Here is a 17319-nt window from a genome sequence, read left to right on the forward strand (position 1 = left end):
TCCATTGCCGATTCCAGCCTCCTGATTGGCTGGAATCGGAACACGTGACGGGGCGGAGCTACGAGGACCAGCTCTCCGGCACGAGCGGCCCCATTCACCAGGGCGAAGACCGGACTGCGCAAGCGCATCTAATCGGGCGATTAGACGCTGAAATTAGACGGCACCATGGAGACGAGGACGCCAGCAACGGAACAGGTAAGTGAATAACTTCTGTATGGCTCATAATTAATGCACGATGTACATTACAAAGTGCATTAATATGGCCATACAGAAGTGTATGACCCCACTTGATTTCGCGGGACAACCCCTTTAAGTACAAGTGCCCTATTCGTGTCTGAAGACCTCGGTGTGAGCACCTCAATCCTGCCTTTGCTGTAGAGCGGCACACTGCCCCCTGCTGGTGTGATGGTCTGGGGGCCCATCGCATACAACAGTCGGTCACCCCTAGTGGTGGTACGAAGGACAGTGACAGCTCAGCGATATGTTCAGGACATCCTGCAGCCACATGTAACATAGTGTGTTAGGCTGAATGAAGACAATGTCCATCTAGTTCAGCCTGTTTCAACCCCCCCTTGTTGATCCAGAGGAAGGCAAAAAACCCCAATGCGTTCCTACCTGACTGTAAGACCCGGATCAACAACCCGCTGGTCACCTAATGTCTATATCCTGTAATATCAACATTAGGTGACCAGCGGATTGTTGATTCGGGACTTACAGGCAGGTAGGAACTATCAAAGGTTGATCCAGGGATTATTCTGATTGCCATTATGGAGTCGGGAATGAATTTTTTCCCTAAATGGGCTAATTGGCTTCTGCCTCATTGGGTTTTTTTGCACCATGTGTTCCTCTCATGGCAGCTTCCAAGAGGCTTCCAGCGGGATTAATGCTCAGCCGCAAACACAAGGATGTCACAAGAATGTCCCCAAAACATTGCCACACATTTCTATGACTGCCCGTATTACATCTTGTATCCAAGAGCTGGTACAAGAGCGTACTGGAGCCTCCATGCCTGCTCATATCACATCTTGTATCCAAGCTAGAGGCGGTACATCAGGGTACTAAAACCTCCATGCCCACTCGTATCACATCTTGTATCCAAGCTAGAGGTGGTACAACGGGGTACTAGAGCCTCCCTACAAGGGGTCAGTTCTCCATATTGTAATTACTTATTTATATCAGCGTTACAATCACACAGAGAAAGTTTCATTCCATTCTGATAACTTCTTCTAGGTGCTTGATTTTCTTGTGTATATTAGCTACCAAAGAACATAGAGGATAAATGAAAAAACAGGAAGAGAGGGCATCACTGACGTCACTGGCTGTCTTCCCTATCAGCAATCAATGACTTCTTTGTGATGACAATCCTGTGACAAAGTCGTCTCATAACAAAGAGAAAAGCATAGATGGGGACTTTCTACTGGAACATATAGGACATTGTGTGCCTCATTTTGGGGAACTAATTTTAATAGGTCACTCTAGTAGATATACATTGTCTCCTACCCTCCTGGCTGCCATTCCTGCCTAAAGGGGGCAGTATTACACGACATAGTAAAAATTCTGCTTCGCTTTTCAGACTAATGAATTTGTGATAGAAACAGCTTTTTTAAGTCAGAAATATGTTCAGAGGAGTTGTCACTTCCCTTCCCCCGCTCTTTATAATAGCTCACGGTAAATGTCTTACTCAACAGGGGGCAGCAATGAGCAGACAAAAGAAAGCTCTACTCAGGTGAAAAAAATTAAATCTGTCCTTCTATAGGAGTGTATGTTTTATGTATAGCCTAGGGAAAAGGGACAGAGCATATCACAACCAGATCCAGCCTACCTTAACCAAGACCAAATCTACATTGATGGAGACCTCTCCATCCACAGAGTGGTAGCAGCAGGGCAACTGCCCCAAATGTCCCCTTATATACTGGCCTGTTCCAAGCCCCATAGAAAGAACCATTAAGGCCATGAATCAGTACTCAGGACAAAAGGCCTAGTTGTGGCTGCAATTTCCCTTTACCATACTCCCATCATGTCTAATGACAGGCATCGGCTGTATGTCACATCTCTGGTCTGAATTTCACCTTGAACTTAAAAGGAACTTGATACCAGTTTCATTCTGCTCGAACCATGGGCAGCATAAACAGGTATGCCTATTGTCCCCATGCATGTACTATTCTGAAACGCTGCGGCTTTTTAAAATAAGCACACTTTTGACACTTTTGAACAGAGCTCCAAGTCACAGGGGCGGGTGGCGCTGCTCTTCTCCTGCCCGTGGTATGTTGACCGGCAGCTCTCTCCCTATACACAAGCAGTCATTTTTTTTATGCTGCAGGCGGGGACATGTAGTGTGCCAGAGTGGAAGGTAAGTGTCACAGTGGCAGTGATGGCAAATGTACTTCTCCCACTACCGTGAAAAAGTTGGGGAATTGCTGTTACAAGCTGGCCTCTGTTCCCTGGTATGATTTACGGGCGTAGTGAAATGTGTGTCCTCCAGTTGAAGAGAATCCAGGGAGCCACGCAGGGGTAATGGAAAACTCACTTGTTTATTTTGCATTCAGGTGATGAGAGGGTTACCGTTCATACTCATTCACATCCAGGCTTGAAGATGGTGGCTGAAAGTGCTGCTGCCCTTCTATCAACTCCTGTACTGCTAATATGAACTGGGATATCTTCAGCCTGCAGTTTGCACTCTTTGTCCTCTGAATTTCAGATCCAGGAAATTATCTGCTCCGTCTGTTCCCTTATCTAGCTTTCTGCACACTTGACACTACACTTCGTCTTCTCTCTTCTGGAACTTTTCAGGCACTTATAAAACATCTGCTTCTCCCCTTCTAGAATCTTCTAGCTAATTCCCACTCTGCTCAGAGCTGATTGATTAAGAGGTAGGAGACTAGACAAGAACAGAGTCACTGGGGCTGATCTATCTTCTACTGAACTCATCTGTCATCTTCCAACAACCAGCTTCAAGTCTACACATTAATACAGCCTGTTTAAAAAGATAAAAATGAAACCATTATAGAAAACTGAACAGCTAAGGCACACATTTTTAAGAAATATCTCTACATTATGTAACGACTGTTCTGAGCCACTACAATTCTCCCCCTTTTTTAAAGAAGGCCGTCCTCTGTGTTGCTCTTCAGTAGCAGCAGGTCAGGTAACGACTCAGTTTTACTTCCCAGGATACATATGTCCAAAAACCATACGCACATATGCCGTTAAGCATCCATTAAGTCACAATTTCCAACTGTGGGGTGTGACACCAGCATTTAGAGTTCACAACTGCTTGGTCTAGACTAGAAACAAAGCAATGTGAAAGTTGGAGAGTGGTGGTGAGTTAGGGCAAAACCCTGAGTCTCATGCAAGCTAGGCGGTCCATTCAAACCTTCTTCCCGCGACTATCCATTTGGATCCACCTTAAAGATTTAGTTCTACATAGTACCCTGGTAAATTAGAAAGACCTGGATAATGCCTCATGTTAGGTGGCAAATTTTCTTTTATGGGAATAAAACTGAAGGTAGATCATATTAATTTTTTAGCTCAAAGTTAGAATTATTGTCATACTACAAGATGAATGCATTAATAAAGATTTTCTCTATAATACTTCTTATAACATGAAATAATGCAATGTACTCTTCAGTAATGTACTTCAGATATCAATCATAGTGCAAGTTACGATATAACGAGGACCCCTAAGTGCAATAGTCAAGTGAGTACAATGGCACTTAGGGAGAACTGCAATAATCCGGGATAGCTTGTGCTTTGTATTTAAAGGGGTTGTCCCGCGCCGAAACGTTTTTGTTTTTTTTTCAATAGCCCCCCCGTTCGGCGCGAGACAAACCCGATGCAGGGGTTAAAAAAGAAAACGGGATAGTGCTTACCTGAATCCCCGCGCTCCGGTGACTTCTTACTTACCTGGTGAAGATGGCCGCCGGGATCTTCTCCCTCGGTGGACCGCCGGTCTTCTGTGCGGTCCATTGCCTATTCCAGCCTCCTGATTGGCTGGAATCGGCACGTGACGGGGCGGAGCTACAAGGAGCCGCTCTCCGGCACGAGCGGCCCCATTCAGAAAAGAAGAAGACAGGACTGCGCAAGCGCGTCTAATCTGGCGATTAGACGCTGAAAATTAGACGGCACCATGGAGACGAGGACGCTAGCAACGGAACAGGTAAGTGAATAACTTCTGATAACTTCTGTATGGCTCATAATTAATGCACAATGTACATTACAAAGTGCATTAATATGGCCATACAGAAGTGTATAACCCCACTTGCCTTCGTGGGACAACCCCTTTAACTAAGGTACCTTGGATTGCGTCTCTGTTGTACAATATGGCATAGTCTCGTATATTGAGGTGGCTCCTTTTGGTACCATTTTGGTTTAATAAGATGGTCCATACTTAGGGGGTGTCTTTGAGAACAGAGGTTGCTCAGGACAAAGGATTTATTAACGGAACTGGGAAAACAATGTAACAAATGGACTACTGCCCAAAAAGGGAAATGATTCAAATTGCTTGAAAAGGAACACATAACTAGCTCTTGTGTATAGTCTTTGTTCAAGAAACATGGGGAACTGGGGCATAGAGATAGCACAGTTGTAGACCTGGATAGAAGAGGGGAACAAATAAAGCCAGTTTGATTAGGAGCTTTGTCTAAGTACCTGGCAGGTAGCTGGCCTTTGATACTACTATCAGAGCGTCTTGTAGGAACACTTTCATCCAGAAAGGTCAGAATGCATCCGGAATGCTGGATCATGCTGCAGGTTGGTAGCCCTTGTGGCTAGAAGTTCAGGGTCACTTGGTGCAGGCAACTGCAGCTGAATGGCTATCCACGGCCTGGAACACCAGGATAACGTTTTGGCAGGACCTATTGCTAGACAGCTTGGCTTTGCACTCCCTCAGGCTCAAAAGGGTTGTACATACATGATTGGGCTGGGAATTCTGAGTTAGGAATAATGTGTTCTGCAAATAGTGCTTACGACGACAGTTTCTGTGCATAACCTTGGGTTCCTGGCCTTCTCGCTTGATGCAGTAGATGCCACTCCCAGGATATGGAATTACATGAATGATGTATGGCTGTATTTCCCACTGGGCATCCAACTTGCCAGTTTAGTGATTATTTTTTAGCCATGCCTTGTCTCTGATGAAGAAAGCTTCCGCTCTCACCTACTTGTTGAAATCTTGCTGTTGTCTTTTGCAAACTTCTTCCATCCTGGTTTCCACTATTTCTTGTGCATCAGCAAAGCATCTTTGATAATCACTCATGCAATGAATGGTAGGCAAGCGGTTGATTTCATCTGGCACTATTACACCCAAAGCGAGGTCAACAGGTAGTTTACCATGGTGCCCAAACATGAGGTAGTAGGGAGTGTAAGAGGTGGAGCAGAGCACAGTATTGTTGTATACATAGGTGAGTTCTTAAGATGATCGATGGCTACCATTTCTTGTGGGCAATGACTCACAACGCAAAGACATGGACCCTTCGGGTCTGCCTTCTCTTTCTACCTAATTTCACAGGTGGGACATTCTTGATTCCATCTTTCTAGGTCTCCTGTAATACCAATCCAATAGAATCTGCAGCAGATGATGAATTCTGTCTTCTTGACACAGAAATGTCCTGATTGGTCATAGTAGGGGAGGACCATACTGACTTCTCTCCATGGGATGACAATTTAATGGATGTGGTTGTTCATAATGGGATCTAAGGCATTGTGATATATTAGCCCTTTCTTCATAAAGAGTTGCTTCCGTTGTCTCCACAGATGACTCAACTCTGGATCTACATTGCCTAGATGGATTCTCCCAGGGTCTTTCTGTGCTGGTAAGGAAATCTTGGAGTTTTCAGATAATTCTGGTTTTAATTTGAAGCTAGATCCACTGCCAGAGGTGGAGGTCTTCCATACATCTCAACATTGTCCTAGAAATCTTTCTATGGCAAGGGATCTACTGCTGTTGGCGAGCAAAACAAGACATCTGCGTCCTCATTGGTTTTTCCAGCATATTTGACCAGAAAGTCATAATAGGCAAGTCTTGTGATGCTCCCATGCGAACTGTATGCAGATGCACAAGAAGGTTATTGATGGTTTAGAAAATGAAAGAGGTGGCAGCAGACAGATAGTCCTTGAATTTCTCTTTCACAGCCCATACAAAACGAGAAACTTAAGCTTAAAGGAGCTTTACTTACAACATGTCCCAAATAGCACACTTGAGTATATAGCAGGTTGCACTAAGAAGGTTTAACTTTGAGACCATGTTGGATCAGGATCTGGAAGACTTCAGCCAGGTGTTGTAGATGATCTTTATAGGACCTCCATCATGGAAGAATCAAAGGGCATTACAGAGTCCAATAAGTATGCAATTAAACACAAATAAGCCCATTGGGTTGGTAAATGCTGCCTTCTTCTGGACTTTCTTTGACATGGGCACCTGCCAGTACCTGCTGGTTAAATCCAGGGTGGAGAAGTAGGCAGCTAAACCTAAAGCTATCAAGGATTCCTCAATGCATGGCAATAGATATGCATCTTTATGCGTGATGCTGTTAATTTTTCTATTGTCTACACAAACTCAGATGTTGCCATCTTTTTTTACCAGGACGAGAGATAAAAACCCATAGACTATAACTTTCCCTGATCACTTCAGCCTCTTTCATTTCCTGAAGCATGTTTTTGACTTGCTGATACATGGCTGGCGAAATTGGTCAGTACCTCTCCTTGATTGGGGAATGAGAGGCAGTTGGGATGGAATGCTGTATGTCATTGACTCTCCAAAAGTCCCTGAAATGCTTGCTGAAGGCTTGATGGAGGTCTCAGGTGACCTTCAGAACTCCCTCAATTTGCTTGGAAGGTGTCATCACATCACCTGCATGCATGTCAGGCCACATGGGGTAGCTGAAATTGCTCTCTTTCTGCAGCTGTGTAGCTTGTGTTGACCATTGTCAGGTTCACTATATCCTGGATTGTGATGGGAGATAGCTGCGCCACAGCGTAGTACTTCCTCAACTCCACTTCTGTGTCTCTGATATTCAGCAGTTGAATTGGCACTTTTCCTTGCAGCTAAGGCCAGAGGGTGTTCTTCCAAGTTTATAGGCTCTACCAGAGCTTGGTAATCTTGGCCTTGAATTTCCTGTCGAGCCTGACACCATAGCAGGGTTTCAGTAGCGGGTCATAAGATGACTAGTTTTACAACACAGATACTATCACGGCGAATTTCTCCTGTGCTGTTGGTGAATCTGCTAGGCTGACAAAACCTTGATAGTCCGTTGTAAGACTCTCGGCTGATCATGGGACATTCAACCACCGATTTACGGAAGGGGTATCCTTCTCTGCATCTCTTTATTGGACATCCACAAAAAGTACTTCTTTTGTGAAAGCCCGCATGAATAGTGGGCTCCCAGAACCCAATCAGCATTATGGTCTATCTATTGGTGACTACTAGAGATGAGCCAGCATGCTTGGTAAGGTCAGTTATTTGAGAGAGCCTCGCTCAACTCGAGTAACTGACCTTACCGAGCGTGCTCGCTCATCTCTAGTGGCTACTACATCCAGCCCCGGATCCAGAGGCTGTACTTGGAAGTTGTGATCCCGATATCTCTTGAAGGCAGCCTCCTGTATGGTGGTGACCTGTGATTCGGTGTCCAGTAAGGCAGTGAAGGGGGCCCCGTTGATACGGATGGAAACTTATGAGCAAGGTCCGACATCTGGACAGCCACTTGGAATTTTCAGGACTAGCAATTCTTCTACCTCAGGGGCGGTGCTCTGTATCTGGGAATCTCTTTTAGTCACCAGTGTTGGTATTCCATTTGTCCACTTTGGTGGCAGTTTCTGCAGATACAGCAGGCTTTCCTTGTCCGTTAAACTGGTCTGGTGGAGAGTGCTACCCTGGCTGGGGCTGTCATTGGGTTGGTTTTCTACCGAGGCTCTTGTGAATGGATTTCCAGGCATTCTATCTTGTGGTAAATCTTGGCTAATCCGCAAGCTAATTTAGCCATCTGCATCTGTAGTTCAGTGATAGTGTCTGATACTTGTGTCTGGTCAGCTTGCACTGCTGAGATGTTCTTAAGATCCTTTTACACAAAAAGATAGTCTTTCAAATGGTCGAAAGATTGAAGGATTTAGCTATGTATTTGCATAAAGTGTTAATGGCTTTAATCATCTTCATTTGCATGTAAAAGGACCTTTAATCATCTTCTTTTCCTCTATGACAAACCCCCTGACGGAGTTTGATGCTTTTTCATAAAAAAAACAAAACAGGACTCCGTTAAGTGCAACCTACATGGCCTCCTTGGCAGTAGTTTTCACTATATTAGGTTGCAATTATGCTCTCCGCACCTTTCATTTTCCCTTTGCCATTCTACATAACTTGATAATGTTTGTACAGTGATTTTAAGTTCAAAGGCCTTTTCTATCACAGCTTCAAGTTTGTGCAAATGACTCTGCTCTTTTCCTATTAGTAGCAGCATGGCTTCCTTCTCCGAGCTCCAGAATCTGTTTGTATGACCCTGCAATGAAATAGAGAAAATAATGAAAATGTCATTGTTGGGGGAAATTTCTACAAGCTTCTTAAAAATTTATCTATAGCAGTTATACTTTTGTACATATGAGGGGCAGTATTATAGTAGTTATATTCTTGTACATAGGGGGCAGTATTATAGTAATTATATTCTTGTACATAGGGGCAGTATTATAGTAGTTATATTCTTGTACATAGGGGGCAGTATTATAGTAGTTATATTCTTGTACATAGGAGCAGTATTATAGTAGTTATATTCTTGTACATAGGAGGCAGTATTATAGTAGTTATATTCTTGCACATAGGGTGCAGTATTATAGTAGTTATATTCTTGTACATAGGGGCAGTATTATAGTAGTTATATTCTTGTACATAGGGTGCAGTATTATAGTAGTTATATTCTTGTACATAGGGGCAGTATTATAGTAGTTATATTCTTGTACATAGGGTGCAGTATTATAGTAGTTATATTCTTGTACATAGGAGGCAGTATTATAGTAGTTATATTCTTGTACATAAGGGGTAGTATTATAGTAGTTATATTCTTGTACATAGGAGGCACTATTATAGTAGTTATATTCTTGTACATAGGGTGCAGTATTATAGTAGTTATATTCTTGTACATAGGGGCAGTATTATAGTAGTTATATTCTTGTACATAGGAGCAGTATTATAGTAGTTATATTCTTGTACATAGGGGGCAGTATTATAGCAGTTATATTCTTGTACATAGGAGCAGTATTATAGTAGTTATATTCTTGTACATAGGGGGCAGTAGTATAGTAGTTATATTCTTGTATATAGGAGGCAGTATTATAGTAGTTATATTCTTGTACACAGGAGGCAGTATTATAGTAGTTATATTCTTGTACATAGGAGCAGTATTATAGTAGTTATATTCTTGTACACAGGAGGCAGTATTATAGTAGTTATATTCTTGTACATAGGAGGCAGTATTATAGTAGTTATATTCTTGTACATAGGGGGCAGTATTATAGTAGTTATATTCTTGTACATAGGAGGCAGTATTATAGTAGTTATATTCTTGTACATAGGAGGCAGTATTATAGTAGTTATATACTTGTACATAGGAGGCAGTATTATAGTAGTTATATTCTTGTACATAGGGAGCAGTATTATAGTAGTTATATTCTTGTACATAGGAGGCAGTATTATAGTAGTTATATTCTTGTACATAGGAGCAGTATTATAGTAGTTATATTCTTGTACATAGGGGGCAGTATTATAGTAGTTATATTCTTGTACATAGGAGGCAGTATTATAGTAGTTATATTCTTGTACACAGGAGCAGTATTATAGTAGTTATATTCTTGTACATAGGGGGCAGTATTATAGTAGTTATATTCTTGTACATAGGAGGCAGTATTATAGTAGTTATATACTTGTACATAGGAGGCAGTATTATAGTAGTTATATTCTTGTACATAGGGAGCAGTATTATAATAGTTATATTCTTGTACATAGCGGGCAGTATTATAGTAGTTATATTCTTGTACATAGGAGCAGTATTATAGTAGTTATATTCTTGTACATAGGGGGCAGTATTATAGTAGTTATATTCTTGTACATAGGAGGCAGTATTATAGTAGTTATATTCTTGTACACAGGAGCAGTATTATAGTAGTTATATTCTTGTACATAGGGGGCAGTATTATAGTAGTTATATTCTTGTACATAGGGGGCAGTATTATAGTAGTTATATTCTTGTACATAGGAGCAGTATTATAGTAGTTATATTCTTGTACATAGGGGGCAGTATTATAGTAGTTATATTCTTGTACATAGGGAGCAGTATTATAGTAGTTATATTCCTGTACATAGGAGGCAGTATTATAGTAGTTATATTATTGTACATAGGGGGCAGTATTATAGTAGTTATATTCTTGTACAAAGGGGGTAGTATTATAGTAGTTATGTTCTTGTACATAGGGGGCAGTATTATAGTAGTTATATTCTTGTACATAGGGTCAGTATTATAGTAGTTATATTCTTGTACATAGGGGGCAGTATTATAACAGTTATATTCTTGTACATAGGGGCAGTATTATGGCAGTTATATTCTTGTTCATAGGGTTAGTATTATAGTATTTGTATTCTTGTACATAGGGAGCAGTATTATAGTAGTTATTTTCTTGTACATAGGGGGCACTATTATGGAAGTTATATTCTTGTACATAGGGAGCAGTATTATAGTAGTTATATTCTTGTACATAGGAGGCAGTATTATAGTAGTTATATTCTTGTACATAGGAGCAGTATTATACTAGTTATATTGTTGTACATAGGGGGCAGTATTATAGTAGTTATATTCTTGTACATAGTGGGTAGTATTATAGTAGTTATATTCTTGTACATAGGAGGCAGTATTATAGTAGTTATATTCTTGTACATAAGGGGTAGTATTATAGTAGTTATATTCTTGTACATAGGAGGCAGTATTATAGTAGTTATATTCTTGTACATAGGGGGTAGTATTATAGTAGTTATATTCTTGTACATAGGAGGCAGTATTATAGTAGTTATATTCTTGTACATAGAGGGCAGTATTATAGTAGTTATATTCTTGTACATAGGGGGTAGTATTATAGTAGTTATATTCTTGTGCATAGGGGTAGTATTATAGTAGGTATATTCTTGTACATAGGGAGCAGTATTATAGTAGTTATATTCTTGTATATAGGAGGCAGTATTATAGAAGTTATATTCTTGTACATAGGGGGCAGTATTATAGTAGTTATATTCTTGTACATAGGGGGCAGTATTATAGTAGTTATATTCTTGTACATAGGGGGTAGTATTATAGTAGTTATATTCTTGTACATAGGGGGTAGTATTATAGTGGGTATATTCTTGTAAATAGGGAGCAGTATTATAGTAGTTATATTCTTGTATATAGGAGGCAGTATTATAGAAGTTATATTCTTGTACATAGGAGGCAGTATTATAGTAGTTATATTCTTGTACATAGGGTGCAGTATTATAGTAATTATATTCTTGTACATAGGGGCAGTATTATAGTAGTTATATTCTTGTACATAGGGTGTAGTATTATAGCAGTTATATTCTTGTACATAGGAGCAGTATTATAGTAGTTATATTCTTGTACATAGGGGGCAGTAGTATAGTAGTTATATTCTTGTATATAGGAGGCAGTATTATAGTAGTTATATTCTTGTACACAGGAGGCAGTATTATAGTAGTTATATTCTTGTACATAGGAGCAGTATTATAGTAGTTATATTCTTGTACACAGGAGGCAGTATTATAGTAGTTATATTCTTGTACATAGGAGGCAGTATTATAGTAGTTATATTCTTGTACATAGGGGGCAGTATTATAGTAGTTATATTCTTGTACATAGGAGCAGTATTATAGTAGTTATATTCTTGTACATAGGAGGCAGTATTATAGTAGTTATATACTTGTACATAGGAGGCAGTATTATAGTAGTTATATTCTTGTACATAGGGAGCAGTATTATAGTAGTTATATTCTTGTACATAGGATGCAGTATTATAGTAGTTATATTCTTGTACATAGGAGCAGTATTATAGTAGTTATATTCTTGTACATAGGGGGCAGTATTATAGTAGTTATATTCTTGTACATAGGAGGCAGTATTATAGTAGTTATATTCTTGTACACAGGAGCAGTATTATAGTAGTTATATTCTTGTACATAGGGGGCAGTATTATAGTAGTTATATTCTTGTACATAGGAGGCAGTATTATAGTAGTTATATACTTGTACATAGGAGGCAGTATTATAGTAGTTATATTCTTGTACATAGGGAGCAGTATTATAGTAGTTATATTCTTGTACATAGCGGGCAGTATTATAGTAGTTATATTCTTGTACATAGGAGCAGTATTATAGTAGTTATATTCTTGTGCATAGGGGGCAGTATTATAGTAGTTATATTCTTGTACATAGGAGGCAGTATTATAGTAGTTATATTCTTGTACACAGGAGCAGTATTATAGTAGTTATATTCTTGTACATAGGGGGCAGTATTATAGTAGTTATATTCTTGTACATAGGGGGCAGTATTATAGTAGTTATATTCTTGTACATAGGAGCAGTATTATAGTAGTTATATTCTTGTACATAGGGGGCAGTATTATAGTAGTTATATTCTTGTACATAGGGAGCAGTATTATAGTAGTTATATTCCTGTACATAGGAGGCAGTATTATAGTAGTTATATTATTGTACATAGGGGGCAGTATTATAGTAGTTATATTCTTGTACATAGGAGGCACTATTATAGTAGTTGTATTCTTGTACATAGGAGCAGTATTATAGTAGTTATATTCTTGTACACAGGGGCAGTATCATAGTAGTTATATTCTTGTACAAAGGGGGTAGTATTATAGTAGTTATGTTCTTGTACATAGGGGGCAGTATTATAGTAGTTATATTCTTGTACATAGGAGCAGTATTATAGTAGTTATATTCTTGTATATAGGAGGCAGTATTATAGAAGTTATATTCTTGTACATAGGGGGCAGTATTATAGTAGTTATATTCTTGTACATAGGGGGCAGTATTATAGTAGTTATATTCTTGTACATAGGGGGTAGTATTATAGTAGTTATATTCTTGTACATAGGGGGTAGTATTATAGTGGGTATATTCTTGTAAATAGGGAGCAGTATTATAGTAGTTATATTCTTGTATATAGGAGGCAGTATTATAGAAGTTATATTCTTGTACATAGGAGGCAGTATTATAGTAGTTATATTCTTGTACATAGGGTGCAGTATTATAGTAGTTATATTCTTGTACATAGGGGCAGTATTATAGTAGTTATATTCTTGTACATAGGGTGTAGTATTATAGCAGTTATATTCTTGTACATAGGAGCAGTATTATAGTAGTTATATTCTTGTACATAGGGGGCAGTAGTATAGTAGTTATATTCTTGTATATAGGAGGCAGTATTATAGTAGTTATATTCTTGTACACAGGAGGCAGTATTATAGTAGTTATATTCTTGTACATAGGAGCAGTATTATAGTAGTTATATTCTTGTACACAGGAGGCAGTATTATAGTAGTTATATTCTTGTACATAGGAGGCAGTATTATAGTAGTTATATTCTTGTACATAGGGGGCAGTATTATAGTAGTTATATTCTTGTACATAGGAGCAGTATTATAGTAGTTATATTCTTGTACATAGGAGGCAGTATTATAGTAGTTATATACTTGTACATAGGAGGCAGTATTATAGTAGTTATATTCTTGTACATAGGGAGCAGTATTATAGTAGTTATATTCTTGTACATAGGATGCAGTATTATAGTAGTTATATTCTTGTACATAGGAGCAGTATTATAGTAGTTATATTCTTGTACATAGGGGGCAGTATTATAGTAGTTATATTCTTGTACATAGGAGGCAGTATTATAGTAGTTATATTCTTGTACACAGGAGCAGTATTATAGTAGTTATATTCTTGTACATAGGGGGCAGTATTATAGTAGTTATATTCTTGTACATAGGAGGCAGTATTATAGTAGTTATATACTTGTACATAGGAGGCAGTATTATAGTAGTTATATTCTTGTACATAGGGAGCAGTATTATAGTAGTTATATTCTTGTACATAGCGGGCAGTATTATAGTAGTTATATTCTTGTACATAGGAGCAGTATTATAGTAGTTATATTCTTGTGCATAGGGGGCAGTATTATAGTAGTTATATTCTTGTACATAGGAGGCAGTATTATAGTAGTTATATTCTTGTACACAGGAGCAGTATTATAGTAGTTATATTCTTGTACATAGGGGGCAGTATTATAGTAGTTATATTCTTGTACATAGGGGGCAGTATTATAGTAGTTATATTCTTGTACATAGGAGCAGTATTATAGTAGTTATATTCTTGTACATAGGGGGCAGTATTATAGTAGTTATATTCTTGTACATAGGGAGCAGTATTATAGTAGTTATATTCCTGTACATAGGAGGCAGTATTATAGTAGTTATATTATTGTACATAGGGGGCAGTATTATAGTAGTTATATTCTTGTACATAGGAGGCACTATTATAGTAGTTGTATTCTTGTACATAGGAGCAGTATTATAGTAGTTATATTCTTGTACACAGGGGCAGTATCATAGTAGTTATATTCTTGTACAAAGGGGGTAGTATTATAGTAGTTATGTTCTTGTACATAGGGGGCAGTATTATAGTAGTTATATTCTTGTACATAGGGTCAGTATTATAGTAGTTATATTCTTGTACATAGGGGGCAGTATTATAACAGTTATATTCTTGTACATAGGGGCAGTATTATGGCAGTTATATTCTTGTTCATAGGGTTAGTATTATAGTATTTGTATTCTTGTACATAGGGAGCAGTATTATAGTAGTTATTTTCTTGTACATAGGGGGCACTATTATGGAAGTTATATTCTTGTACATAGGGAGCAGTATTATAGTAGTTATATTCTTGTACATAGGAGGCAGTATTATAGTAGTTATATTCTTGTACATAGGAGCAGTATTATACTAGTTATATTGTTGTACATAGGGGGCAGTATTATAGTAGTTATATTCTTGTACATAGGGGGTAGTATTATAGTAGTTATATTCTTGTACATAGGAGGCAGTATTATAGTAGTTATATTCTTGTACATAAGGGGTAGTATTATAGTAGTTATATTCTTGTACATAGGAGGCAGTATTATAGTAGTTATATTCTTGTACATAGGGGGTAGTATTATAGTAGTTATATTCTTGTACATAGGAGGCAGTATTATAGTAGTTATATTCTTGTACATAGAGGGCAGTATTATAGTAGTTATATTCTTGTACATAGGGGGTAGTATTATAGTAGTTATATTCTTGTGCATAGGGGTAGTATTATAGTAGGTATATTCTTGTACATAGGGAGCAGTATTATAGTAGTTATATTCTTGTATATAGGAGGCAGTATTATAGAAGTTATATTCTTGTACATAGGGGGCAGTATTATAGTAGTTATATTCTTGTACATAGGGGGCAGTATTATAGTAGTTATATTCTTGTACATAGGGGGTAGTATTATAGTAGTTATATTCTTGTACATAGGGGGTAGTATTATAGTAGTTATATTCTTGTACATAGGGAGCAGTATTATAGTAGTTATATTCTTGTACATAGGGAGCAGTATTATAGTAGTTATATTCTTGTACATAGGGCACAGTATTATAGTAGTTATATTCTTGTACATAGGCAGTATTATAGTAGTTATATTCTTGTACATAGGGGGCAGTATTATAGTAGTTATATTCTTGTACATAGGGGGTAGTATTATAGTAGTTATATTCTTGTACATAGGGGGTAGTATTATAGTAGTTATATCCTTGTACATAGGGGGCAGTATTATAGTAGTTATATCCTTGTACATAGGGGGCAGTATTAGAGTAGTTATGTTCTTGTACATAGGAGCAGTATTATAGTAGTTATATTCTTGTACATAGGGGGCAGTATTATAGAAGTTATATTCTTGTACATAGGAGGCAGTATTATAGTAGTTATATTCTTGTACATAGGGAGCAGTATTATAGTACTTATATACTTGTATATAGGGGGCAGTATTATAGTAGTTATAATCTTATACATAATGGGGCAGTATTACAGTAGTTATATTCTTGTACATAGGGGGCAGTATTATAGCAGTTATATTCTTGTACATTACCCCTTTTACAACTTTTTTGAGATGTGTTGCTGCCGTCAGTTTCTAAATGAGTTAATTTTATAAAGGAAAGGGAAAAATGTCTACCTTCCACCTTCTGATATGTTCTATTGTGGAAAAAAATAGTTGTATGAGATTTAAGAATCATTGCTTTCTGTTTTTCTCAACATTTATTTACATTTTACTCAGCTTTGTGGAATTGGGATTGTACATAGCTACTACAATGCAGGTAAAAAATTACCTTTCACTTAGATGCCGTTCAAAACCTGCCAAAACCTATAAAATGTTTCCTGTTATGACTTCTGTCCAGTCGTGTATGTGGTAAGTCTAATAATGTATGAGTTATAAAAGTGATGTCAAATTATTCATAAAAGCTTCACAACCCTGGCTGGATCAAAGTAAGAGAGACAGAAAGGCTATTGTCTAGAGCAGCTTCTGCGTCTCCAACTAAATAACAGACTGCCTTGTAATACTTGTACAATTGCCTTTGCAAATAGCATCCATAGGATTGTAAAGATTGGTAATGAATGTAAACATGATAAAGGGTCCGAGGCGGTCTACCTGTCCCTGCACACTACATGCTGATTAATGTCAAAGGGAAAATAATATTACAAAGCCATGCCTGTGATAATTCTATGGTTTTTATTATCAGCTGCTTCATATGTCTCAAGCATCGAGGCTCTTGGGAATCCCAGAAATCAATAGTGGCTCCGCTTATTAAAATATCACCCTTATATTTGGTATTGCTAGGTAAATAGATACTCTGAAACACTACGTATATAGTCCCTCACTAGGAGAGCCTATAAAGATATATGAGGAGTAGCAGGTGTGCCCGGGGCGCTTCTATTCCCATATTTAACCAACAAGTGTCCGACTCCAGGGGGTTGCAATCCAACTTTACAGAACTGTCGGGATACTGGATACTGCCTCCTTACTGGGTCCTAGCCGACCTATTCTAGAGAATATCTGTTGTTCTTCATTTATTCCCTTTTATTGTGTAACTGTTTTGTTTGTTTGTATGTTATTTTATTTAACTTTATAGTTTTTGTAAGCACTGCGCCTTTTTTTGCATTGTAGCTTAAAACTTTAATAAGTACAGTCCTTGAATGTTCTATAGAAC

The 17319-nt window shown here is 38.2% G+C and overlaps 1 long non-coding RNA gene across 1 annotated transcript; it reads right to left on the minus strand.

Annotated features, from left to right (window-relative positions):
• Nucleotides 1–2512: 2512 nt before the first annotated feature.
• LOC136621176 (uncharacterized) lies at nucleotides 2513–5859 on the minus strand. Its single transcript, XR_010791220.1, has 2 exons — nucleotides 4645–5859; nucleotides 2513–2974 (listed from the first exon to the last, which is right to left on the minus strand). It is a non-coding gene; the product is annotated as an uncharacterized lncRNA (long non-coding RNA).
• Nucleotides 5860–17319: the final 11460 nt, after the last annotated feature.

Source organism: Eleutherodactylus coqui, chromosome 1 (genome assembly GCF_035609145.1).
Source record: "Eleutherodactylus coqui strain aEleCoq1 chromosome 1, aEleCoq1.hap1, whole genome shotgun sequence".
Taxonomy (NCBI): Eukaryota; Metazoa; Chordata; class Amphibia; order Anura; family Eleutherodactylidae; genus Eleutherodactylus; species Eleutherodactylus coqui.